Source organism: Harpia harpyja, chromosome 3 (assembly GCF_026419915.1).
Source record: "Harpia harpyja isolate bHarHar1 chromosome 3, bHarHar1 primary haplotype, whole genome shotgun sequence".
NCBI classification, from domain to species: Eukaryota; Metazoa; Chordata; class Aves; order Accipitriformes; family Accipitridae; genus Harpia; species Harpia harpyja.
Window position 1 is genome coordinate 24,387,488 of NC_068942.1, and position 27,757 is coordinate 24,415,244.

The 27,757-nt window shown below is 39.5% G+C and overlaps 1 long non-coding RNA gene across 1 annotated transcript in view; it reads left to right on the top strand.

The window, feature by feature from the left end:
• LOC128139391 (uncharacterized) overlaps nucleotides 1-23,564 on the top strand; it is a 94,972-nt gene extending 71,408 nt beyond the window's left edge. The window contains exons 2-3 of the long non-coding RNA XR_008234364.1: nucleotides 16,977-17,049; nucleotides 23,178-23,564. This is a non-coding gene — a long non-coding RNA (uncharacterized LOC128139391). The remainder of the gene's footprint in view (nucleotides 1-16,976; nucleotides 17,050-23,177) is intronic.
• The last annotated feature ends 4,193 nt before the right edge of the window (nucleotides 23,565-27,757 follow it).

Sequence of the window (27,757 nt, forward strand, 5' to 3'; positions counted from 1 at the left end):
ATCTTTATGCTTCTTAGGCAAGGTTGGGGAAAGTTAAAATCAAATCACTGCTGCTATTCCTCATAGCCAGAGGTTGCAGAAACATGTGTAATTGCATTTTCCCTACTGGAAGGCAGTTGTATGAATATTTGTAAGCTTATTTTTTTCTGTTTTGACATCAGGAGTGCATACAGCAGCATATAAATTAGATACCACATTGAAATACATACTTGTGCCACGAAAGATGAATAGTTTGGGCTAATACTTTTTCTCAGGTATCCTTTTATTTTGATTTTCATATATTTAAGCCTTTTCTTATTTTAAACTTTTTCTGTTCTTTTACTCAATTTTACTGAAGGCTTTTCAACTTCTTTTGGAAGATAAAGTAATTCATGGATCAACACAGAGGCCAGAGTTGTTTTTTGCTCTTAAAGCTCAGTGTTCACCAGCAACACTTGTTTAAAGCTTACAATTACATATATCCCAGTAGAGCAACCAAATTTACTGGTAACTTCAGTGAAATTTCAGGCAAAAAAATCTGGAGCGTCCAGATAATTTTCCAACAGTCCTACATAGTTTAGTAGGATAGATTTGTTAGTGATTTAACCAATTTGGTTTGTTCCTCAAGAAACATGTCTATTACAGCTAATTTGGAGACACAAAAGATGGAGTTGGTACTATTGAGCGACAATTATAAGTTAAACTCCCAGGAGGAATTTCCTCTTGTAACCAGACCAAATTTTCCATCGATTAATTTCATTCCATTAAATCTACTTACTGCTTACTCTACTTCCATTATGAAACATTACTTAGTCATGATACATATGCCTTCTTAATGTGGAGCCATTAACTAAAGAAAAGCTTTTGCACTGTAGAGATGTCAAGAAAGGTTCTGCGCAGACTGAGTTCCAGCTCAAATTTCCTGTTTTTCATGCTCCACTGGAATTTGCATAGCAGAGAGGTATTTGTGGGACAAATAACACATTGAAATTATTACTATTATACCAAAAGCATATTTTTCTCTCTTCTTAATATTTAACATCTCTCATCTTGGTAGAATATTCTATATCTTTTTTAGCCATATTTTCTTTCTTCTGTGATTCTATATCATAAAAGGCTCCAATTTCAGCACTCTTGGATTTCTCCAGTACATAAAAATTTGCTTCCATATGGGGTTTGTGTAGGTGTCCTAGATGTCTGGAAAAATCTGAATTCTCTGCATTGTCCATACACTCGGGTTGCTTATATTTCCCTCTAATACATTCCAGATAATGAATAGTTTGCTAATCTTTCAGAATCTGCCCAAATTTACTTATCTGGTTTTTAAATGACAGCTGATTTATTTGCTGTTAGTATTAATGGACAACTTCATTTGGCATGACCTAACAAATCCCTCACATTTTCCAAGATTCCAACCAGTGCTTCCTATAAAAACCATAACATGGATCCAGATCAATTAATCTCAGCTGTCAGCACTTGTTATTAATTACCCAACACCCCAGCATTAGGATCACAGCAGATGAAATCTCCATAGATTGCAAACTTCCACTTGAGTCTGCGTACCCACAAGCTCTCGACATTTGATGAATGAGAAGTCAGGTCTCGGCACTGCTGTATCCAGCTTCTGGACTACATTAAATCAGAATCTACGATTTGAGCTTTTCCAAAGGAGTGCCTGACAGGTGAGACAAAGGGTTTTGTGTGCTAATGTGGTTACTGGAATATGTTGTTGTTCGTTACCTGTTATGCTTTATTTATTGTATGAGGTCCTGCTTTAATATCTGTAGTATGGCAATGATGGTTGTTTCCAATAACCAACCAAAAAAGTGGATGTGAACACACATATCACAATGAAAACTCAGGGGGATTTCTATGGACATATCACAAAAGAACTATACTGTGGGGTTTTTTTTCAGAACTGATTTGTTACAAAAAAAGGAATGCTGTTTCTGTCATTGGCAGTGAGCTCAGCAGACAGAGGATATCAGATTATATTCCTGAAGTTCCACTCAGTTCTGTCCTCAAACTGTTAAATCCCAGCATCCATAAAGTTTATGCTGCGAAACAAATTACATTCTACTTCTCTTTTTCCCCAGTATAACATGAATAAAATTTAACAGGAATTGAGAGAAATGTCCATTGTACTGGAACCAGTTTCAGGAACTCAATGCATAGTTAGAGGAAGCTGACTTTACTGTAAATCGTATCTTAAAGCTTATGCTACATTTGCTTTTACACGTTTCAAACTGTTAAAGTATGCGCAAAATCTGAAGACTGGCTGTTTAAAGTAAGTTCTTTGTAAATCATGGTGAGCCCTCAAAAGGAATAATTCATCAGGACAAACTTCTATATTTATATTTCTTCCTTGTAAGAAAAAATAATCTGTTTTATCATGTCACAATAGGATTACACTGTTATGAATCCTTTTCCTAACGATAACATCTGTGATACCCCTTACAAGGTCATTGTTATTTAACGTCACAATTATACCACAGTTAAAATGCAGGAGATGATGCACCAGTGCTATACCTATTCTAGCCTTCATCGCAACAGATGAAACTATTCCTATTACCCTCTTGTTATGAGATAGTATTCCTTGTGTGTGTGTATGTTTGCATAACACTCACATGCAAAATTGCACTGGCCACTGAGAAATTAGCCTTTCAGTGTGCCTCTCTATAATGTCATAACATCGTTTTAAAAGTGAGTAACTGCTTGCTAGGCAGTAAGCGCTGCTCGAGGGCTGCTGCTGCACCTGTGTGCACATATATAACGTGGAGAGGTGCTGATCATCCTATTGCTACAGCTTCTCTGTCATTGCAGACAAAGAGGGAAGGACAACTGGCTATTCTGCAGTAGTCGAGTGACAGGCATTCAAGCAAATTTCCACTTTCTGTGGTGTATTAAAACAGCCATACCAAAGCTATAGAGTGTGATTTTCATTTAAAAAATAAAATATGGTAATACATTGGCATTGGTATGCTCAGAAAAGCTATCTGCAGAGGGAAAAAAAAAGTAAGCGTGCTGTAGCAGGGACTGGATCTACCTGTGAGCTTGTCCAGTGCCTGCCAGAGCCTTGGCCGAGGTCTGTGTGCTCTCCTTTACCACTGAATCAGAAGTGAAGTTCTGCACCGACACATCACTCCATTCAGCAGTACAATGATTATGTCTCTGTTTGTGTGTGAAACTCTGCCTGAATTACTGATCAGAAGTAGGACTGCTTGACTCTTCCCAGAAAATCTTTTTCACGACATTTGCTCTCAGCATTGCACCTGAGCGTGTTTCAATTACTTACTAAGGAAATTGCATTGGCTTAAAAGGATCTCTCTGCACAGGAAACATGGCCCCAGTCGAAATGACAAACCTTTCTGCCAGATTTGTCTCTAGCAGGCAATAAGTGCTCTCTCCCACTTAATTAAAACTCTTCTCTCTTAAAATCTGGTACCCTGCCATATCAGGATAACTTAACAGTGATCAGCAATATGCCCTATGGAAAGACATTTCTTTAAACTATCCTATCATTTCCTACTGGCATTTATTTTGCTAGCAAAGTATTTTGGAAAAGAAATTCCTAGGTTAAGCACAAAAGCATTGAACTAACGATCAGAAATCTGATGAAAATACTGACTTTTCTCTGACTAAATAAAAAACTGTTTGCAATACCATAGCAATTTTTGTACATAGTGAGCTCAGATCAGATACATCTTTATTCCCTCCACCTTTTTTTTTTGTTGAGGTGTTGTTTTTTTCCTCCAATATTAGCCATTGCTTTCTTAGAAAACTATCACACACTGTGCTGTAATGAGTGACTGGACTTCTGGAGCGATGGACTGAAAATTTAAGACCCACTGGGATTATTCAGCTGTTGTACCTACTTGTAAGTAAAAAGTCCCGATTTCTTCTAACCAACCACTTCTTAAATCTGAGTTGGTAATAGATGGACAATGTATTTGAGTCATTACTCTGTCATAGTGGTGAAGTAGTTGATCACCACGGGGACAAATACAGCTGCACATGGTCAAGTGTACAGTTCATTGATTCATGCAGTATGAAAAGAAAAGCACTGGAACAATCTCCAGGGCTGCTGTTAAGGAGGGGAGTATGAACAATATTAAATAAATGCACGAAAAGGAGAGACACAGGTGTCATGTATCACAGTTCTTGGAAAATAAGATGGCTGGAAGTAAAACCAAACCTTGAAGGAATTGATGGTTTGGTTGGATCCAACTGAAAAAGATTCTTAAGTCAACAATGATGCAGGTTAATTCCATTGTAAAGCTCTTCTGTGCTTCTTAAATTCAACTTTTCAACAGTGCTTGAGAGAAACTAAGGGCTGGTCAGGAGACTTTCACAGTGAAGAGCTAGCGAAGGAGGACACCTGTGATGCAGCTCTTCCCAGAGCGGTGAGCGAGAACTCTGCTGATGGACAGACGGACCCCACACATTGCTTTTTAAAGGTATGTCTGGCTGTGGACCAACACGCTATAGTGCTTGCATCAAAGAGTGTTTAAGTAGTAAGTAACAAAAGCTGGGTGCCCAGCAGCTTTTTAAGACTTTAAAGGTGTTTATTTCATGAGCCAGCTAACAGCCTTCAGCCAGAACGGCCAGTGTTTCGCTCTGTGGCAGACACACTCTCCAGTGAGAGATGGGCAGTGAGTGTTTATAAGCCAGAACAGCCTAGCCTGGTATATACCCTATAGACAAAGGGAAGAATTCAGTCAGTTTTCAAAATTTCTGTATAATTTTTCCATATAAAACAATGCATTTGATTGTATTTCAGCTGCCAATAGCCATCTGATTTCATTATACGATCTGCAGAATGCAAGACATCTCTTGGTATGCGTACTAGCGTCTCGGTTGACTAGGTAAAGCAGAAGAAAGTTTCTGAGTCTTATAGTGTTAATGAACAGACAACCAGACACTTCTGAATGACATCAGCCTTAAGGAATCAGCCTCTCCTTCCCAACTCTGTTTTCTTCCTGAGCAGACAGTACAGTGGCTGCAAGAGATGTTTCTTTTTTCTGGTTTGGAAAGATCAGATAGGCTCTCTAAACATGTCTGCGATTGGTGAGGGGAAGAAGGTCCCCAAAGAAATTAAGTGTCCCATTGGGGAACATTTCCTTCCACCTCAGAGGGAATTTTGGTCACATTTCTTCCTGTTCAGGAAGAGAAGACCCCATGCTGACCCAAAAAACCTCAGTGGCTCTAGCTTGAAGGAAGGGAGATCACTAGGAGTTTAGGAGCTTAGCCATGTCAAAACTGCCCAGTTGTTACCAACATGGATGGGCTCATTTTCATCTTTATAATTTAGCCCTCTCCCACTGAGACAGCAGGGCAGTGCTTTTTCTGTTTCTCTTGAGCAGAACTGGACTACAGTGATACACACATAGAAAGTCTGCTGTGATATGAAAATGGCAAGAAAGGTTTTCTATCTTGAATTAAATTTTAAAATATGACTCTCTGTTTATATGTAGTGCCAGCCAACCATGTCAGCTTAACCTCTGGTGACTACACTTTTTGGAAGTGTTTGCTGATGTTACCAGTAAAAATGTATAATAATAATATTGCAGCACACATCCTGGAACCCAGAGTGGGCAAGAAAAGTTGGTTCACTTTACAAATATCAGCACTATTTCAAGGTGAGTATTTTTACCTTGTTATCACATCATACTGTTTCCTAGTACGAATGGAATTACATGAAAAAGATGATTCACTGGTGGAATATTTGAGCAGTAAAGTTGTAGCAAAGACTGGGTAGGGTTGATACTTGTTTAAGTGTTCCAGGAAAAATATACTGGGGAAGAAAAGAAAGAAAAGTCGAACAAAGGAAATCAAGTTTTAAAGTATGGAAAATCTGGTTAAGAAAATCTTTGTTCAGTAGATTAGAGGGCATGGGGGAAAGGATTGATGAAAACTCCTGCTCTTGAGAAGCAAGAGTTAAAAAGAAGGGCCTGGAAGACAATAAGAAGGAAGAATGGGAAGAAAACGGCATCAAATTGATTTGTTCACGTCTTTGTGTTAGGTCCTGCTTTCCTCTTTGATGTTTGCCCCTGGCCGTGTGCTTCCCCATCCCCATCATGCTGCAGCATGTTTCCTGATCTGCAGTTCCTGGTGCTGGGCCTTTCTGGACCACCTTCCCTTCTTCAGCAGGGAAGGAGAGAGGTGCTGATGTGCTGCGCTGTATCACGACAGCCTTGCTGCCAAAGGTGAACCCAGCTGGCAGCTCTCTGTATTCCTCCTACCATGGCATTTCCCCTGGCATAGCATCTGAGGCAGAAGATGGTCCCCAGAGCGCGACAGACCATGGTACTTCTAAACGTTCTGGAAAAGAGGAACTGGGGCAAATAGAAGCTGCAAAGAAATTGCCTTGCTGAACTGTTTGATACTAAAGATTAACTCTGCCCCCAAAACCCATCAGGTGAGTTGCATAACCTTCGGTATTAAGAACCTTAGAGCCATTTTAAAACCCTTTTTGAGCCACCATCATTTTGATCTTTCAGAACACCCAAGAATTTTCTAAAATGAGGCTGTATCTCAGTATCTTTTGCTTTCCAAAATCTATCAGTGACACATACCTCTCATACTCCACAAAAGTTCAATTTCCATTCTATTGTTGAACTGCAGAGAAAGGAAGGGAATATATTCTCTGTGCTGACTCTTAGTAACAGAAACACTTGAGTGAGCACCAAATTGCTTTACATCAATACCTACCGTTTACATCATGCATTTTATTAATGCTCTTATTGAATGTATTTTTCTTAGTCTTCATGGGCTTGCTGAGCACACAAATAATTTATCTACATCAGCCCTTAAATGCAATGTTTCCATGTAAATTTCTAAATATGAAAGAACATATGGAGCAAATGAGTTCAGTCTTTTGAAATAGATGTATGAATTTCTATTCAGCTGAGTTTTTCTCTTCCTAGCAAACTAGATTTTATCACCTTTAGGACTGGTGTTAAACCAGGCTTGGATATAATCCTTAGACCCTGGCTGGCTACTAAACAAGGAGGGAAGTAGAATTTCAGGCAGATATGACAAAATCAAAGCTGCAATATTCCTGCAAAAAGAGCCACTACAGCCATGGCTTCCACTTTTTATTTAATTTAAAAGATACAACTAATTTGTCTTGTTAATTATGAACACCAAACTTTTCCCCCTTAAGAGCTTTAATAGACACATTTTGAAACATTTAAAAGTGGGAGTGGAGAAGAAGTATAAATTGTACAGGTTTGGCAGCCAGCTTGCGAAGCCTAAGGGAAACAATGTACCTGACTGTCCTTTTTGTCTCCTATCTGTTGACTATGATACTAGAAGGAAGAAAAACATTTCTGCTTTGAAGAGAAAATGTCACCTAATCATTAGTGTTTGTGGTGTGCTCTGTAGGTAGTGGAGATTATGGGTGGGGTTCAATCACCCCAGTGTCGGTACCCAGTGCCATTTGAGATGCTCTAGGGTCTCCTACCTGCCCTCCATCAGCTGCTTTGAAAAGGTGTAGGTCTTCTATGGTTCCTTTATCTACCAGATCCATGCATGTGGGCATGCTCAGGGCATCTCAAATAGCATTGGGCACCTACGTTTGGGCAATCAAAATAAGGTGACCACTGACAGTAACAGGAGCGTGGACACAAAGTCCTCATGTACAAACATCTATAGCTATTTTTCTTTTTTCTCTCCTGCTTCAGTTCCTGCACTAAAAAGTCCTTTGACAAACTTATCCTCATTGCTGTGTTCAACAAGGATGTTAAAACAGCCAAAGTCCAGGATCAACTTCATGATATGCAAATCTTATACCCATAGCAAAAGGGCTTCAGTTACGTTAGAGACAAACAGAATTTACCAGAATATATTCGTGTCATTTCAAAAGCTTCAATACTTTTGACTAAGTCTCCATGTAATGAATATTGGAAGGACATTCTGTCCCCCATTTATCTGTCTAAGGATAACTGAAATGTTTTGAGCACTCCAAAACCAAACCACCACCTTATATGAACAGTCTAGTTTACTCCTCTAGCCAACCGACGTACAGCTGGGCTTAGATCACCTGCAGTTCCCTGCCTATTTTGTTTGCCTAAAAGTTGTATACTTACATTCTGAACTAACCCACCATTTAACAAGTCCGTATGGGCCAAATCATCCTGGAAGCCATTTCCAAACATATGAAAGAGAAGCAGGTGGTTGAGAGTAGTCAACATGGATTTACAAAGGGGAAATTATGTTTAAACAGCCTGACAGCCTTCTGCAATGAGGTGGCTGGCTTGGTGGATGAGGGGAGAGCAGTGGATGTTGTTTATCTCAACTTAAGCAAGGCTTTCAACATTGTCTTCCATAACATCCACGCAGACAAACTGATGAAGTATGGGATAAATAAGTGGAAAGTGAGGTGTACTGAAAACTGGCAGAATGGCCAGGCTGAGAGGGTTGTGATCAGCAGCACAAAGTCCAGCTGGAGGCCAGTGACTAGCAGTGTGCTCCATTGCATTGATACTAGGGCCAGAACTTTTCATTTATGACCTGGATGATGGGACAGATTTTGCAAGTTTGCAGACAATACAAAACTGGGAGGAGTGACTGATATATCACATGAGCTGTGCTGCCATCCAGAGGGACCTCAACAGGCTGGAGAAATGGGCCATGGAAGCTCACGAGTTTCCACAAAGGAAAGTGAAAAGTCCTGCACCTGGGGAGGAACAACCCCATGCACCAGTACACACTGGGGCCTGACCGGCAGGAAAGCAGCTTTGCAGAAAATGACCTGGAGGTCCCGGTGGACACCATGTTGAACGTGACCCAGCAATGTGCCCTTACAGCAAAGAAAGTCAACTGTTTCCTGGGCTGTATGAGGAGAAGTGTTGCCAGCAGGTCAAAGGAGGTGATCCTTCCCCTCTACTCAGCACTAGTGAGACATATCTGAAGTGCTGAGTCCAGTTTTGGGCTCCCCGGTAGAAGAGAGATGTGGACATACTGGAGAGAGTCCAGTGAAGGGGTGAATGATGAAGGGCTTGGAGCATCTAATGTCCGAGGAGAGGCTGAGAAGTCTGGGACTGTTCAGCCTGGAGAAGAGAAGGCTCAGGGGGATCTTATCAATGCATATAAATACATGAATGGGGGAACTAAAGAAGGTGGAGCCAGGATCTTCTCAGTGGCACCCAGTGACAGGCTGGGAGGCAATGGAAATTGCCTGGAAATACTGGAAATTCCATTTTAACTTAAGTAAGAAGTTTTTACTGTGAGGGCGGTCGAACAGCAAAGGTTGCCCAGAGAGATTGCGGAGTCTCTATGCTTAGAGATACTTAAAATTGGCCTGGATACAGCCCTGAACAACCTGCTGTAGCTGGCTTTGCTCTAAGCAGGGGTGTTGGACTGGGCGATCTACAGATGTCCCTTCCAGCCTCAGTGATTCTGAGTTGAAGACTATCTCATGTTGACAAATCCTTTGCAGTCTACATGAGATGATGACAAGTGCCTTATAACCATAGATGGCTCAGGCCAAGGTTATCCTCCTGATATCCCCCATAGCAGGTCATGGCTTTCAACACATTGGTGATCCTTCATTGTTCAAATTTAGCAGCGTAAACCTACTGATGATGTTACTGCCCTAACCACAGAAGCCTGGTTTCACTCTTACGTTTCATATTGTCTACAGACACAGTAAGGTACAGAACAGAAAAATGTACACAAAAGGTGTGATGCTTCTCTTTTATGTGAAGGCTGTATCATCTTGCTTGCTGGTGCTCAAAGCAACAGTCTGAAAATTAAGACTCTGGGGAGTACAAAAGTAATCTGATTTTTTTAACATATATATATGTATATATTTGTTTCAATACCAGATGGATAGAGAGTTAGGGTTCTTGCTGCGCTGACTTTCTGGGCTAATGAAAACTGTTGATAAAGGATTTGTGCTGGTTTTGTGACAACTTGTGCAGGAAGATTTAACAGCTTTAATTTCTTTTAGATTAAAGAAACATTCCTTTAGAATAAATATTTTCATTGAAACAATGTAGGAAAGGATATTTTCTTTTATGAGATGTTTATTTATAATTTGCCTGCTGAGAGTTTTCTTCCGAAAGATGCCATATATGCAGCAATGGAAATTGGTGTCTTCTCTTTGCCCAGACCAGGAAGAGTGTCAGGGCTTTGCTGTCAGCTTCCACACAGGGTCAACACGGTCACGCCCCTGCTGTGTAGTCTATCATATCACATTATCCCGTTTGTAATGCTACATCTCAACAGAAATGAGGTGTCTTGTGCTGACAAACTCTCTCTAATTGCTTGTGTTCCCATCCTCTTCTTACCACTTACTGAGTCAGGATTGAAATTCACTAGTGAAATATGCTGCGTCCCTGTCTCCCTCCCAATTTGCCAGCACACCCACATTCATGCATTCCTCAAATATTAGCACAGGCCTTAAATTTGCCTAATACACTCACTATATACCCCTCCTATAGTGGCTATACCCAGCCATGGGTATATTGCTGCATATGCGTGACCGGCCCCTTCTCCCCTCTCTTCTTTTTCTTGTGCTTGTTGCTCCCTGCTATGCTATGATCCTTCCTTTGGCCATTTTCCTAAACATCCCATAATAAGCTTTACATAATCCTACAAGACCCTTCCAAAAGCCCATCAGAAGTTTCATAGAAGTCCCCTGAAATATCCCCAAATGCTCATGATAATCATGTTTCCCCTCCTTATTAGTTACACAGTTCAGGTGACCCTCCTCAAGACTGTGCCTGAGCAGTTTCCTTAATGGCCATCAGTCAGTGGCCAAAGAGCTCTAGTCTTCGTTATGGTCACTTTTCCTTTCCATTTATCACTTTTCTTGTTATTTTTTATTTGTTTTGTACTGAATAGTCCTTAACTAAATAACTTAATGAACCAGATGCTCGCTTCCACCTACCCTTAAAAAATGTGTTGCACGTGTAGGTCCATATTGGCTCCCAACACTCAAAGGAGAGCAGAGCAGATATGAAGACTTTCCAAAGCCCCCCACTGTGATTAAAGGCACTTGCTGTGGGTGGGTGGCCAGTAGTGGCTCTTCTGAAGGAAGAAGTCCGATGCTGAAGGTTGGATTCATTCACAAGGGGATGGATCCTTTCCACTGCCTTGGGAGCTGTGCAACATGAGATCCATACCACACTAAATGTTTAGCATTTTGATTCCAAAAGCACGCTTTGCTCAATTATTATTTAACACATAGCTGGATTTCTGACCTTAATCTTTAGTCTTTTCAAGCCGCTTAAGTACAGCACTAGCAACACTATTCTGACTAGCTAGTGGGTAAAGATCATTTAAAATTCAGTTTTAATTTAAGTGCACATTGTAGATCAGTTCTTTGGATTTAGCATGTGAAATGTACTACTAAATGTTAGTGCAAAGGTTATAGTTACAATAAAAAGTTGACAGAATCCATTCAGGCATTAACATTTATATAGTATCTTTCTGAGGTTCTGGGATAAAGCAAGTTTTGTACCAGAAAGCTAATTGCTAGTGAGAAACAGATCACGCTTTCTTTGTGAATGTGACATAGGTCACAGTGTTACTCTGCTTCCTGTAGGAAGTCTCTCCCAGACAGACAAGCCCATATTTTTTTGTACGTGAATTCATAAAATAGTGGCATTTAATGTACCCGCATGTAAAAGCACACGTTGAGCCGTAGTGTTAGTATAAAAGCCTGTGAAGCATAAAAGCTGTATCCATGGATCTTACAATTGTCCAAAAAGCCATAAGCTCAGATCTAGCAGCTTCGTAGTGACATTCATTTGAGGAGGCTTGCGAGCTCACTCCTGGATTAACTGACATTTGAGGGGATTTCTTAGCTTGTTCCTTATGCCACCCTAGTTTCAATTTGAATATAATCAACTTTGTAGAATGATAGGTCTTTTATTAAAATGTACCACAAGAATAATTGTGTTTTCTCAAAGAAAAAGCATGAGTTTTCAGGAAAGCAAGGGGCTTTATTTATTTATTTTATTTTTAATGAGTAATTGAGTTTGCACTCTGGTACAAAAGAACACATATTTCCATTCATAGTGCAGGTCACCAAGAAATGACTCAGACTGCATGCTGCATTGCATTTCAGGAAATGGTGGTCCTGGATTCAAAGATGATGCCTTCAATTAGGAGTGTGAATTTAAATTTGAAGCTGAATTTGACTCATAATTCTTAAAGCATACTTTCAACAGTTTCTGATACAATTTACCAAAATCCTCACCAGTTTCTGCATACCTGGCTGTGAAGAAACGTTCTTAAAATCCTACTCATTTTTAAAACTTTTAAACACGTAGCATATTGCAATCCATTATCAGTTCTTATACCCAGCTGGTGTTCTATACTTAACAAATACAACTTTCTGATATCATGTCAGATAATTGCATGCTCAAAAGATGTGTTCTTTAGTAATTCTAATGCTGCATAGTTGGTAGAACAGTCCAATACTGACATATAATCTTTTTCAGAATGACAAATGAAGCTGTACAGTCTTTTTTTTTTTTTTCCCCTGCATAGGTAGTTTATTTCACTAACCATAAATTTACTTATTGTTTACTGATCTTTAATTCATCGTCACAAGTCATTCACAGTTATTTTGGAGTCTCTATGTTCATCTATTTTTACACCATATTGTCTTATCAGCTGTATGAACTCCAGTAACTTTAATATCTTCAAATAAAAGTAATATATTTTTCCAAAATATTTTAGGACCTGAACATAATATGGAGGATAACCCAGTAAAAATCTTCTTTCTAGGGGAATATATCAGAATCAGGTTGCAGCATCTGGCCACTTAATAAAAAGCTCTTCATTCAGCATATAGGAAAATGTTCCTTTCTTACTAGATCCTTAGGACTGATGCACAGAGAAGGGGTTCTGTCCTTCTTTTCCATAATTATCAGATAATTAAACCATCCCGTAGGTTCTTCAGTTTTATTGATTTTTCTTATATCCTGAGTTTATCCTGTTTTTCTAATTCCTGATCTAATTTTTCATCTGACCACCACAGAGATAATTCTAGTCATAAGTATGATAAAAATATTGGCTTCTGTCAACATTATTTTATATTCACTTGACAGCTTTTCAATGCCCCTTGAGTCATCAAGGAATTGCTCTTCATGGGCTCCCATTTTTTTGCAGTAAGCCATCCATTAAGGAGACCTTTTATCTGATGTATGTTCGGTCCTCAAATAGACATCCTATCTCCTGAAGTAGCTATAAATTTCATGTTTCCAAGATTAAGTTTTACCTTTAAATCTAGCTTAAATGCACTCAAAGTAGGAATGCTTTGCCTATTGTATGATGTGAGGTTGGCCTGAGTTCAATCTAAGTTTCCTCCTTAGGCTAGTTACCACAATTGACACACATGAACTGGTGTGCCAGTGTCCAGTTTCTAAACTAAAATATTCCACTCAGCTTTCAGGTGATTAAACCTTCAAAAGTTATAGCTATTCTGGTCAGTTACCATCGTCGATGACTGTTTTTTTGTGAAGAATGTGTATACTTTGTTCCTTCAGAGCTGCGTACAATTCTGCTCTGCAGGCTTCCGCAAAATATTTTCATGAAATTGTGACATGTCTGTCCAAAGGTGGAGCACGTTGCTTCTCAACTCTGAAATCCTCCACAATGCTGCTGGCGATCTCATGCTCCTTGCTCATTTTTCTACTGAGGTTTTTCTTTACACCCAACTTTTCATGTGGGTCTGAGGTAACCCGGGTGCAGTATTGCTTTCTTGGTTTCAGGACCCGCTTCCTGGCCCGGGTCTGTCCCACACTCTTTCTTATTATAAATCTAACTCAGGCCTGTTTCTTATTGTAAGATTTCTGTGTTCCCATTGCAATCTAGTCTTAAGAGATTCTAAATGCTCTCCACATGGGATACTTTATTCAAGAGTCTTAACTCCATAACTTCCATAAAACAAACTGGTTCCTCCTATAGGAACCTCCACATTTTGTGAGCTCAGCTGGCCAGGAGGTTTCTTCTTTCCCTCCTTCTGTAAAAGTGACCAATCATCTTTCCCTCACTCTTTTACTTTTGGGATATCTAGGACAAGTCCAGCTCTGTTGCCTGTCTTCTGAAGACTTTGGGAGTCTTCTAATTTCTTTTAGAAGAGTTGTGTCCTCACTGGCTCTTTTCTGTGTTCTCATCCACTCTGTGCACAGATGTTTCACATTCTTCTTTCACAAAGGGCTACAGCAAGCTGGCTGTTATGGTGCTTACACCTCTCTGTTAATCTTTGGGTTCTCCAAGATCAGAATCAAAGTTTCTTGGGTTCCTTAATATGCTATCTTAGCTTTTGTCCTATAAAATTGTATGGGTGAGAGAGGAGTTCATGGGATTACGTGGGTTAAGTTGCAGCTTTCCTACTAGCACTGTGATTCTGTTATAAAATGCTGCTTTCTAGTGAAGTCAACACAGATAGTATATTCTATTCTATTCTTTCTTTTTTTCAACAGAGAAGGCAGTGGTGGTATAAGATGGCTAAAAGAAGTAAATAGTATTATTTAAAATAATATGTGTGTGTGTGTGTATGTTTGTTCTGTCATTTGTGTTGAACAGCTGTCAAGTAAAACCATGCAACCACCCTTAGGCACTTGGTATCTTCCTCAAAGTCACAAGGAAAAGTATACAGTCCTCTCACAAAGAAAAATATACAGTCCTCTCAGAAGAAAGAAGATAACAGACAGGATGCTCATGAAATTACTGAGCAGTATATTTTGTTTTGAGTGAAAATGAAGTATATCGAAGATACTGCAAATACAACCCCTGGTAGAAAAGCTGAATGAAATATTATTGCCATACTTTGTGTGAGGGTGGAAAGGATGCAGATACTGACCAGAAATGGAAGGACAAAAAAATGCCAGGATATCTTTAAAATAAATTTTTTTGAAATAAGGTCCTATAAGCCACAACTCTCAAAAAAAATTTAACCGATACATCTCAAAACTCTTGCAGGAATTGCTGTAAAAAGCAAACAATTTTATAACTACAGAGTGGGATAATGAAATGACTGTTCATGGACTGTGGTATCTTAGGTCAGAAGAAGTAAACACAACTTTAATTAAAGGTGATTCTTTTGCATCTATATGTGGCCATTAGAAGTGCAGAGAATGATAGATAATTTCCCAAGAAAATTCCAGTGGAATTTGCTGAATAGCTAAGTTCAGCTGACACATTTAAAAGGAGTTTTAATTGATGTTGAAGTGCTCTGGAAACATGGATTTTACAGTGTCTGATGCCCACAGACAGGTGCTTTTCAGACTATTTTCAGGATCCGAACAGGTGTTTTCACAGTCTTTGGAACTCCCGCAGCATTTCCAGATGTGACTCAAATGTGGGTCTGAGACTTACTTCCTAGTCAAGAAAAGACAAATCTGAGAGCTTGTGAAAAACAGCTGCAGAAGAAATGGCATCAAGACAGCTCAGGCAAAGATAAATATTAGGAAACTTTTCAGGTTTCTGTTCCTTTGTACTCTTTTTTTTTAACAACCAAAAAAAATGCTTTTAGGAGAAGTCTTGGCGTATCACTAAATGCATTGATTTTAAGCAAAAGACAAAACCAGGCTTGTGTTCAAGCTCGCCGTTTCATTTGTTTAATAAAGCTATCCTTTAGGAGTGCCTGGAGTGGAAGCAAACAGCTCTGGCATCTTTTCATCCAGTTTCTCCTGCACTTTCCACCAAACAGCTGCCTCACATTATGAGCTGAGGAAGAAAAAGTAGTGTTTAACCACACACTGTTTAATGAAGGTCTGAGGCTCATTGTTTTCTCTGTTGGAGGCTACCTCATAGAAGGGTCATGGTATTTAATTTGGAAAATACACCTACAGGGTGTAGGTAACTGGTAACTAGGTCTGGATTGGTCCCCTGCTGAGAACTCTGTGAGCTGCGTTACAAAATAAAGTATGGGATTTTTCCTTGATTTCCGGGCAAGAAAAATTTGCCAGTACCGTGGCTTAGAAGTACTTCATTTTTCTCCAGATGAACATATTGGAAAGTCTGCATGGTGGATTAAGCTGAAGAGTTTGCAGCCTTTTCTGGCAAAAGGATGGCTTGGGAGATACTGGCTTTTCTAGGAAAGAAATATAATGCATGCCAGTTCTCTATAAACACAAACGTCAGTTAATTAGCAGTCCTATAAGGCAAGTTGCCACGGAGATCAGGTGATTTAGTCATTTTTAGAGAAAGGCTTTGTCACATACAAGTCTGAAATCCTGAGTGTGGAGGTGGAAATGCAAACATAGAGTGACAGTCTAGAGGTAAAAAAGAGAAAAAAAAAAAAATTCCTGGAGCACAACCTGCTTGCCTGATATTCAGAGGAAAAATAAATGCGGATGGACTCTCTTAACATCTGGACAAATGCTGGTATAGCATACACATGTCCATTTGATTTCTTCCATGGTGGGAAAATACAGTTTAAGAAGCGGAAAGACCTGCCTCTCCCCTGGCCCAGGAGCAGTAAAGTCTGATGGCTGTTGCTTCCTACCACCCCAGTGGTCTGCACCAGACCGTGGCCCCAGCCAGAGAGGGAAAGCCCAGCTTAACCAGGAGTGGCCACTCAAGGTCTGAGGTTGGCTTATTTTTCTTTCTCTGTGGTAAGTAGGCAGGAAACCTCGCAGAAGGGTCACGCTATTAACATAACGTAAAAGAAGGGGGCAAAAGAATTGAAAAATTGGGAACATGGAAGAGAGAGCAAATGCCTCAGCATTAAAAGCTAAAAAGGGGAGACAAAGTCTTCTGAACGTCATCATAAACTGAAAACAAAAGGCAGTCAATAGGAAATAGAGTTTTTCAGGGACAAATTTGTAAAGGATTACATTACTACCCTGAATCTTTCAGAAGTCACTCGGGACAATTGTTTGATTTTTTGTGTGGAGTCTGAGAAATTTGTACTTCATGGTGTCACCAGCTCTTTTCAGAAGCAGCTGTCCCGGAATTTCTGGTGGTCTTTGTAACAGAAATTGGTATTTCACTCACCTCTTCAAGTACTGAATTTATTATTGTTTCCCTAGGTCTGGAAATGGACTGCCCAACATATGTGCCCCCACATCCCTTCACAAAAGCGTTTGCAGTCGAACCTCATAGGTAAGAGAAACGAGTAAAGAAGAAAAAGAAAGGAAGCAAAAGAGAACTTCAAGCAGCCCCTTGCCTGACAGGCCTATTATTTTGAGTTATAGGTGGAAACAAACCTAAAATGTACTTTCTCTGTCTCCTTATGAAGGGAAATAATTTTCTGAATTTTGAAGTTTTGACAGCAGGCACCAGTGAAGATGGCATGTCAGAGCAATGATTTCCTTAGCTCAAACTTCCTTGTCAAAGGCAGGATGTTATTTTTACTTACTTTCAATTTTTATTCCATTGCAGCTGTATTGCTCTTCCATAACTTTTTCTCCCTTCTCACTCTTTTTCTTCTCCGTTTCTCCTGAGGTTTTTACATTTATTCCTAGCACCAAGCTGAATTTCTTCAGCTATGATAGAACAGTACAATTCTCAATTCTGGCAGCATAATCTGCCTTGATGTTTGTTTGCAGTACTATGCGAGCAGGTGATGGAGTTTCTAAGAGCAGAGCTTCCTTGCTTCTTTGTTCTTTTAAGGCTCTTGGAGGCGGTTTTTGGGTAGAAGCAGCAGAATTTGAATTAATCTGGCAAGCAGTCACCCTCCTAACAAAAGGATTGCAATTAATTCCTGTTCCAAGCATGAAAGTGACTTTGAGAGAGAGGAAATGGCAGAAGCTGGGAAATGTGGGACCACTAAAATACATGGCACTGCAGGAAACCGTAACTTTATTAAACTATTACTCACCAGAGCCCTGAGGAGCAGTGGCCAGGATTTCCACGTCAGGAAAAGAACTGTGCCCTGCTCTTTGCTGGGAGTGAGAGGCTCAACCTGCTCACCCAAGCCACCCGGTACGTAGGAGAGATGAGGGGAAACACTCGCTGCCTGAGAATGTAGGCATGCCCCACATGGAAGGACGTAGAAGCCACTGGAGCGCAAGGAGCCTTTTGAATTTCCCTTCCCAAACCATTCACACCTTGGAGTCTCCTAGTGGAGCTGGCATCAGGCAGTAAAAGGGTGGTCTAATCCTGCCATGCAGCTGGACACAGCTGTCCCTGATGCTTAAAGAAATGCCAGTGAAGTATAAAAACTGGAATGGGGCAAAAAGGCACTTTCACCTCCAGACCTCTCCAGCATACTCCAGGCCAAAGTATAGCTTTCCATACCAGTTTTTATGTCTTCACTAAATAATCCTGAGTGTTTCTCTCCAGGTTTAGTTGATAAGTGCAGATGGTGTAAAAAGTATTTTGGGGACAACTCTAACTGGACCACCATAGTACTGGAGAGCAGCACAGAAGTTTTGCTGATTCTAACGATCTCGTTATAACTCGTTTTGCACTGCCTGCATCGTTCACACAGGCAAAAAATTATGACCGTGGAGAATGAGAATTATTACATAAAGCGGTAGGAAGGCAAATTTAAAAAATTGTCTTATAGTAATGGTTACATTTAAACTAACTTGTACACTCAAAACAAGTTCTTAAGCTTTGCAATTATTAAAAAAAAAAGGGGGGGGGGGAAGGAAAATTACATCAGAAATTCTGATGCATCATGTGCCCACTGAGGCTGAAATCCTCTTTTCTGGAGGCAGGAGAGCTTCAGCTGCATCAGGCATTTGTAGCTTTATAAAAAAAAATTGAAATATATTCTTAAATAGGAGGGGCTGTGATACAGACCCCCTTTAAGGGCTTCAAAAATCAAAACGGGCTTGCTTTTCTCATGTCTAGCACTGCATTTGTATTTGCAAGAGTAGATTTGCCTGGCTTATGGTTCAGCTATGTCAGATAAAAATTCCTCAATCTGTATTCAGTGAACCACGGATCCATGCAGTACTGGGGAGTGGCCTGTGGAATGACTGCAAAAAATCCAACAGAGAGATTTCTACCAATGTAACAGAAATACCAGATGGCAGGAAAACAAAATTCAAAGTGTAGCCTAATTTTTATTATGAATGGACATCAGCCAAAGGCACTGCTAAAATTTCCTGATTTTTTTTTTTTCCAAAGGTGTGGTGGTTCTTGAATAAAAATGCTATGAAACATTGCTTAGAATACAGTTTGCACATAAAGGACATAAACATTCAGCGCTCGGACTGAGAAACTAGAATGCTGTAATTCTGAAACTTAATCTTAAATAATAAACAGTGGCAGTAAAAACAAAGTAAAAAAAAAAACCTGCTGGAAGTCTCACAGCAAAGGAAAGGCTTGTGTGGCTCCATCTGAGACTGGGCATAGCTAGATAAAAAGCTGGCTGGTTTTGTTAATCTGCAAGTGGAAAAGGATGTGTTTTAATAGTTCCTTTAAAAGGCTGCAAGCATCCTTTAAAGAAAGTAACTACGGCAAGGATTAGTAGAATCCAATTAGCCACAACAGGTGCATGTTAGAGATCTTTAAATCACAGAACACAACATGGTCCTTCAGAGCAGCCAGCAAATTACCTGCTAATGAATGCTGTCAGGAAAGCCCAGCCAGCAGGAATACCCTGGAATTGCTGGCATTGCCAAGGCTCTATCAGCAGGAAAATAAGGGCAGGTGTAAATGTTAAGATTGATGGAGGTTAGTGAAGGAGCCAGCGGCAATGGACTAGATTGCCTTTTCTCCCAAGTAACCCTAGGGAATTCAGTGCAATTCCTGAACAATGTTCACTGGCAGCCTTGCAGGAGAACCTGAGCTGGAACAGCTGATGCTGTTGTTCCCTGGCAAAAGCCTTGGGGATGGCATTGATGAAGTCCCATTGCATCTCCTCCTAGGAGAGAATCACATTTACGATATTTATGGCTGGGAATGAAGTAAGAGCTGGGTTCTGCATTTGGAAAGTATTTCTTCTCTGTGGGGTGGGGATGTGGAGGGAAATTAGAACAGAATGTTGTTATCTTATGAAGACTCATAGTCTGCAACTTCTAATATTTTCTCACCTAGAGGAAAGAAGAATGGTGGAAAGCCAACAACGTGGGAGATTAGACAGGTTCTGGAGATTGTGTGGTACCATATTTCCATGTTTTATTATTTTCATACAATTTTTTATGGTATTTGTTGTTCTAAAATTTCAGATTCTGGATTTTTGTACCAAGAAAAAGATCTCAGATTTTTTTTTAAGCAACCAGTTTTTCAGTTTGTGAGACAAAATCTTGGGTATGTCCATCCAAATGGTTCTCACACCAAAAAACAGGTACAAAGAATCTAAAAAGTGGTTTAGAAAAATGTCCTGATCTTTAAGCTACTCTCAGGACTCCTTAACAGGCCTAAATGATTTCAGTTTCTGGAGGCTGGCCATTATGAGTATGCCTAGCTAGAGATAAAAGGCAGGACATGATTTTAAGAGACAAAATTAAGTATGTCAAATGTGTTAAATACGTAAAATATGCCCATTTCACATATCTTCTGATTCTCACATAATATTCGTCTTAAAGGCAATGCTATAGCTATGGCAGATTGAAAGTTTTGAGCCATATCTGATGACAAAAGAGTTATCAAGATGTGTTGACTTCTTTTCTGCAGAGATTTTGCTTTTCTCAGTAGCAAGCACTGAAACAGAAATTGTTGAGGTATCAAAACCGCAGACCACTCAAAATACTGTTTAAATGGATAACAACGGAAGTGTTCATACTGTCATATTTCACTGGATTCTGCAGTACATGGAGAAATTTGGGAAATAATCTGAAAGCCTTTTTGAGAGGATATCAACACTTCTGTATGAATCATAGCATCATAGAATACTAGGTTGGAAGGGACCTCAGTGGAAAGAAAATGACTATAAGCTTCAGAGTTCTGGATATTGAAATGACCCAGGTCATCATTTGAAGATGCTCTTTAACCATTAACCTTGGCCATAAAGCAAAGAGACTGGGATTTCTAAAAGGGCTTTTTGAGCTCATTGAAATCAGTGGCAGAAGCCAATAGATTTCAGTGAGGACAAGGAGGGGACTGCTGCTGAGTGTTTTTAAAAATCCAGCCTCCGCTCTTGTTTGAAGTAAATAAGTGTTGATTAATCTTAAACTTAACAGATTGATGAGCTGCAGGCAGTTTTATTAAAGATCAGGTGACCCATTTCACTTCTGTGTAGAAAAGCCAATGTGAAGCAAAAATTTTTCAAGTGAAACTGATGCCAAGTACGTCATACTTGTTTGCTGCTTGATTAAGAGTACACAGAGCAATGGTTTTAACTCAAAAGAAAAGAAGGAATGAAAGGGTGACAAATGGGTTGTAACACAGAGATTAAAGATTCATACAGCTTTTTCATCCTGCTGGTGTTGAGCCACGCTTAGAGTGTTTGAGAAAGACGACTGAAGTGACTTTGTGCTCTGGATAATAGACTGATTAAATAATGTTGTAAAGACCATTGAAGAATGCAAAGAGATTTTACTGCATAATGGATGGAAAAAGGCATTCCTTCTGAAATAGCAATGAGCCTGGTCTTTGCAAATCTTTACAAAGTCCACTAAGCAGAGGGGAAAACTTTGCAAGGAAGGCATAAAGCTGTATGGGTCAAACTAGAGAGGCAACATAAGCAAGAGTAAAAATGGGATTGTGCTTGGGAGTGAAGGCAACTAATACATCTCCATCTGCAGAAGCACCAAATGAGTTTAAGAATGTCAAAGTAATGTTCTGAAGACAAGGAAAAAAACCCAATACCAAAGTCCTTTGGCCCTTCAAGTTAAGGATATCATCAATGTTAAGACTTTTGTGCTGTAAACGAAATCTTCTTAGCCAAACTTACTGATGACTACTGCAGAATGAAAACTAGATTTTTCTCTCTGATAGAAAGTGCTAGTATTTCTACAGGGAAGAAAAAGAAGATTAGGAAATGGTGAAACTTTCTGTTTGATATTTTCTACCAAAACAACACACTTAAGACATTCATGAAACAGAACAGTTCATGCTGTCATTTTGAGCTTAATACTGTTCCCGCCATCTTCCTAGGGTTTCTTTGAAAATGCTTCTTTTCTAGTAATTTCATCACTAATTTGCATCTTTGTTGCTGCCTTGTCTCCAGAAAAGTGTAATTCAGTTGGCCGTTGGAGACAGTATCTCTGCTGGTGCATCTGCAGCTGCATGACTCGCAGGACATGCAGTACTGCTAGATCAGAGGCGAGACTGTGCTGTGTTTTCTAAGCCAGGGGCCAGCGGGAATGCCAAAGTGCCCTGAGGAAATGCAGCATCAAAAGCAAATGTAGATTCACAGTCAAGTAGTTTAAAATTTATTATTTCATTTTATGTATTCTAGTGAAAATATCAGAGTTTCAGCAGCACCAATGGTAAAAACAGGTAAGACGGAAAATTCCCTACCAACAATACTATCAAAACATTGTATGACTGAGACATTTGAGGATACCAGATTGTTTCCACCAGCTGTGATTTAAATTTTTGTTACAGTGTTGTAATAGCCAAGTCATCTTCATTTTCAGGTCCTGAATGGTGTACTGTCCTTTCCAATTGCAGTACACAAGTGTTCATTGGTTCAAATGGAGGTTTAGATCTGCTGCATTGAAGCTTTTTGGCGAAAACGTAGAGGTATTTGAGTGGGTCTTATTTGCACTAAAATTTCTGGATTTCTTCCAAAGTACAGATTTCCCCAATTTAAGCTAGTGGCGCCCCAGTAGATGCATCATAAAAGCTCAGCTGTGTTACTCCACTATAGCTAGATTTACTCGAGCAATTACATTGGCCCAATTCCTTTTTTAATAAACTCAAATGGAAAGGAAATAATTAGATCTGATAGCTATCATAGAAGAGAGTATGCTGAGGGTGAAGTAATTAAACCGTAATTGTGGTAAATTATATTTTTCATTAAAATTGTAAGAAGTCTGTTAAATGATTAGCTAAATGTTTAGGGTCTTTGAAGTCCATTCAGCTTTTTGATTCTGCAGGCAGATCAGGGAGATTTACAATCTGTGAATGTATGTTTGGATACTGCACTGTCTCATGTTATCAATACCAAATTGTTTCCCAGCTTGTTTGATTTTACCAAGTATTGTTCTTTATTGATAGTGCTACAAAATGTGTAAGATACTTTTCCAAAAATGAAATGGAGTTGCTGCGAGGCACTCTGCAATCTAAAAACTATCTGTATATTTACAAACAATCTGAGTAGCTCATTTACTGAGGGAGCATTTTTTTTTATAAAGTTAACCCCTTTATTTTATCTGTCCTGCTTTCAGAACTATCTCCTGCAGAAGCGCTATTGCAAAGAGGTGTTTTCTAGGGAAATATGTCTTTCTGCTTTGAGTGGGGATGATGCTACACTTTCAGTGACTCCGCAAGTGAGCTGTGACTGTGCTCCAGCCATACCAGTCACTGTAGAAGATGCCTGAATACCCTGATTTGTTTTTGTCTGCTTTGGTTCCCCAAACCACTGAATTCACAGTGTGTTCAGCTGACAGGCAAATAGCCCAGGTTTTGTGTTTTTAACACATGGCCGGGAGCAGACCGACCATAAGCCCTCCTGGCCCAGTCTGCCGTGGAGAGCTGCAAAGCCATGGCAGTGCACAGACTGCGTGGAAAGAAAGATGGAAATGCTTTAGACAAGCATTAGCCTTGGAAAAGAAGTAAAGATTGCCTCTGTCTTAAGGAGGACTTTGTGAACAGACATGTCTTAAGATAAGCTGAAAGCAGCCCCAAATTACTGCAGCTGCATGGCACGGACATCCACATAGACATTCACCCTCGAACATCCTAGAGAGCTGTAAGGAGAACTATTGCACTCACAGGTGCTGCTTAGGGGAGGGTCAAGCCTAATGTACTTAAAGGTTAGGTGCCGGTTAAAGAAATGAAGAGATTTTCTATTATTCAAAGTTCGTGGACTAGTTAAGGGGCTGCATTTCTGTCTGAGATCCTGTGGTATGGACTGCTTTACTGGAAACAGCTGGTCATGTGCCTTCTCCGGTTAGCTGGGAAAAAATCAAATAACTAATGGGGTGCTGAACTGGGGGTACTCTGATGGTACATCTCTAGAGGTTCCTTATTTGACCTTTGAGCTACAGGCCCCATACCTTCTTCTATATTCTTCTAGCAATAATTCTGCTTTATGCATCATGAAACAAATCACTACCTGAGGAATGGCAAAACTTCCAGACTTGTCTCTTAGAGACTATGTCTCTAAACCCACAATTTCATCACTAATTTGGCTTTTCTAAGGTGGAAAAATGCATGGCATTGCAATCCTGTAAAAGCACCAGGCTTTGGGTCATAGGGAGCCTAGTTTTTCCCCTAAGCTTTTCAGAAAGTTAATTTCTTTGTGTGCAACCTCCTAAAAACTGAATAAGGATGCTTTGGAGAAAGCCAAGCAGTCCAGTACCCTGTTAGGTACAGGGTACCAAATTAGGTGGACTATTGTTCTGGTCAGGAATGGTCATTCTGGGGGCCTGAGAATCAGAACTGATCTAGGCACAAAGCTTAATAAACACTGTAAATAACAGAAGAGGTTGGGGACCAGAGAGCGCAGCTGGGGAAAACCCCAAGTAGGGAATTTAGGTGAAATTTCACCTTCTTTTTGCTTAAAAAGAAATACTGTGAAAAGAATACTGTGATGGTTAAAGAGGTCCTGGATATCGGAGGAGACAACTGAAATGATTGGACGAGAAGGTAATAAAGATCACAGTTCACATGTATGCAGCATTGCTGGCTGAACTCATGAACAAGAACTTACGAGGAGAAGAGGTGTAGCCAGGGATGACAGTGAGGGCAATGGAGGAATTTGGAGATATAACAGAGAAACTGAGCAGAAAGGGCTGATGGCAAAGGCAATCATCTGCCCAGCAAGAGGACTGGAAAGATGGATCCCTGACAAGATGAAGAGAAGGACCATGAAAAGACATGACTGTGAGACCAGCAGAACAAAGAGGAAGAGACTGGCTTACAGCAGGAAAATGGAGTAGAAGAATAAAGAGTTTTTAGTGGAGAAGGAAGAGGAGAAGTAGAAATAAATAAAAAAAAAAAATCACAAGAATGTTTATCAGGTCCATAACAAGGTTAATGTGATGAAAGGGGTAAGTGACAAGGCCCAAGGACAGAAAAAGTAATGTATTGGAGAGCAAAAGATAACAGAGGTAGAATGATCTGCTGGTAGATGGACAAGCAGAAGAAAGGGACTGAAGAGTCATATCCACAGTGGAAACTGTAGCAAAATCTGCATGGGACAGATGATACTGTCATATTGCTGCTGGAGTGGCGCAAGGATGGCATGACCACCCTGAATAAAGTTTTTGAAGAACAGCAAATCTAGATCTTCAGTTAAAATTATCAAAACTGGAGAGAAAAAGGATCAAACCATGACAAGTCCAGGCAGTTTGACTAGACGATCGTTGTAGGTCCCTTCCAACTGAACTGTTCTGTTCTATTCCATTGTATTCTATTCTAAATGAAGGACTAGTGCTAGGAGGGAGTCACAGAGGTTCTGAATAACCTAGGAGATGTTTATAAAATGAAGGAAGGTGATGCTGGATTCTGCCCAATTAATGAAATTTGTAGTGGTCAGGCTCTGGGATTACTTGAGTTAATGTTTATATTAGTGAGTGTAAAGCAAAAAGTCAGCTGCATCTAAACTTTCAGAGAGTGAAGTTAATGAATCAGCTTAATTGTGTTTAGAAATATATGTAATGGAAGTTATGTATATATATATGTATGAATAGTAGTGACTGCAACAATTGTGATGATAAATGAATTAAAACTAGGGCTGATCCAAAATGGAAAAAGCTGTTGGTGAAATGTAAGATCCAGTATCATTCAGGAAAAACTGAATGAGAGAAAAAAGTCTGCCCTGTCAAGAGAGTATTTTGCAGGCAAAGATGGCAATTTACTTCAAGCTTCTGAAAGTTACATTTAATGTGTTTGTACATATTCATTTATCCAAAAAATGTAGAATCTTATTCTCATTGTTAAACAAAACCATTAGATGATGATATTAACAATTCTCTTGGCAGTGTAGAGGTTTGAAGGGCAAATGAAAACATTTCTTAGCAGAACTAGGCCCAATTCTGGCAGAGAGAGATGAAAGAGTAGAAGTAAAACACAAGATGTCTGATATTTATGGTGACAGCCTTTGCTCTTTGGGCCTGGCATCATTCTGCAGAAAGTTTAGAGTTGTGTTTCTCCCAGTTTTTTAAACTCTATTATTCTGCGATCAAAGGCTTTTCAGACTACTAGCCATCCTAATTTGAAAGCCACCATAAATGGGAGACAGAGAAATGACAGTCTCACGTTCTGATAGTTCCCTCTGTCGTTGCTCTTCCTTGGTAAAAAACAAAAATCTTTGATGATAAATAGTTTTAAGCAGTTGAAATTAGATCAAGCTTATTAAATCAGTATCTCACTGTGTGGTAACTTAGTCACAAATGCATTCTGTTTGAAGAAGCAGTAATTTAAATATTAACAGGTATTATTTTATTGGGGTTTGCGTATACTGTGTTACTGTCTAAAAATGGATTCTCATGCTCCTTTTTTTTTTCCCAAGCTCATCTGTAAAGCAGCACTAAAGCTTTTAAAAAAAAAACCAAACAAAAAAAACCCACCAGAAAATTGGAAGCATAGGGCAATGGAAAATTGGATGTTTTAGGTTTTCCCTGTACAGTAACTAGGATTTCATGCTAGGTCTGATGAATAATTCCATGGCTTTTAAACACATTTTGGGAAGATTCGCCACTCTGGAGAGCCAGATACTGTGGAACTGGGGATCTTAAATTGATTTAAATGATTAGTTGAATCTTTTAAGTGGATTTAAAGAAACACTAACACAAAGTTTTCACATTTTTTGTATTGATGAAATGTTTAATAAGATTGTGCATTATTGTTTTTTCTCAATTTTACACTTCCATTTTTTTTGTTTTTATATGACATTTCAGTGACAAAATAACCCGATGTTACTAATTCAAGTATGCGTATAATCTTGTACAAGCAACAGACAGGATCTTTCTGAATAACAGAGAAAAAATATCTGGGTTTATGTCAGTGTCAAAATTCACCCTGACTTCAATAGTATTAGGATTTTACTGAATGAATCTAACTACCTATTTACTACATAGTTTGGTGTAATCACTGAAAATTGGCAAATTATTTTAATTTTTTGAAGAAGTGCTATTTCATTAAGATGGAATTCATGGAATGATCGGAATGTCTTCCTTTTCTAAATGCAATTAGTGTTTATATTTCTACAGCTGTTAGGCAGAAGTTTACTGCTGAGAAATACTACAGTAGATGTTTATTAGTTCTGGACTAATTTTTATTAAATTGTGTGTTACTAATATTACCATTCTGCTGCTAGTGGTTAGTTTGCCTATTTCCATTTCTAACTGCCAAAGCATTTTACATAGGAAGATTGCTTTCCATATTTCAGTTTTCTGAATGAAAAGACTCAGAGTCAGAAATATGTCATGAATTCCAAATGGCCATACAAAGTAATGTGCAGTACGCAGGACCAGTGACTCTGAATCCAAAACACTGTCAGTCCAAGACTACACACAAAATAATACACTTTTAACACATATGAAAATTGAAGGGATTTCATTATATAGCAGGGGAAGACAAGATTTTCATAGAATCGTAGAATGGTTTGGGTTGGAAGGGACCTTAAAGATCATCCAGTTCCACCCCCCCTGCCATGGGCAGGGACACCTTCCACTAGACCAGGTTGCTCAAAGCCCCATCCAACCTGGCCTTGAACACTGCCAGGGATGGGGCAGCCACAGCCTCTCTGGGCAACCTGTGCCAGTGCCTCACCACCCTCACAGTGAAGAACTTCTTCCTT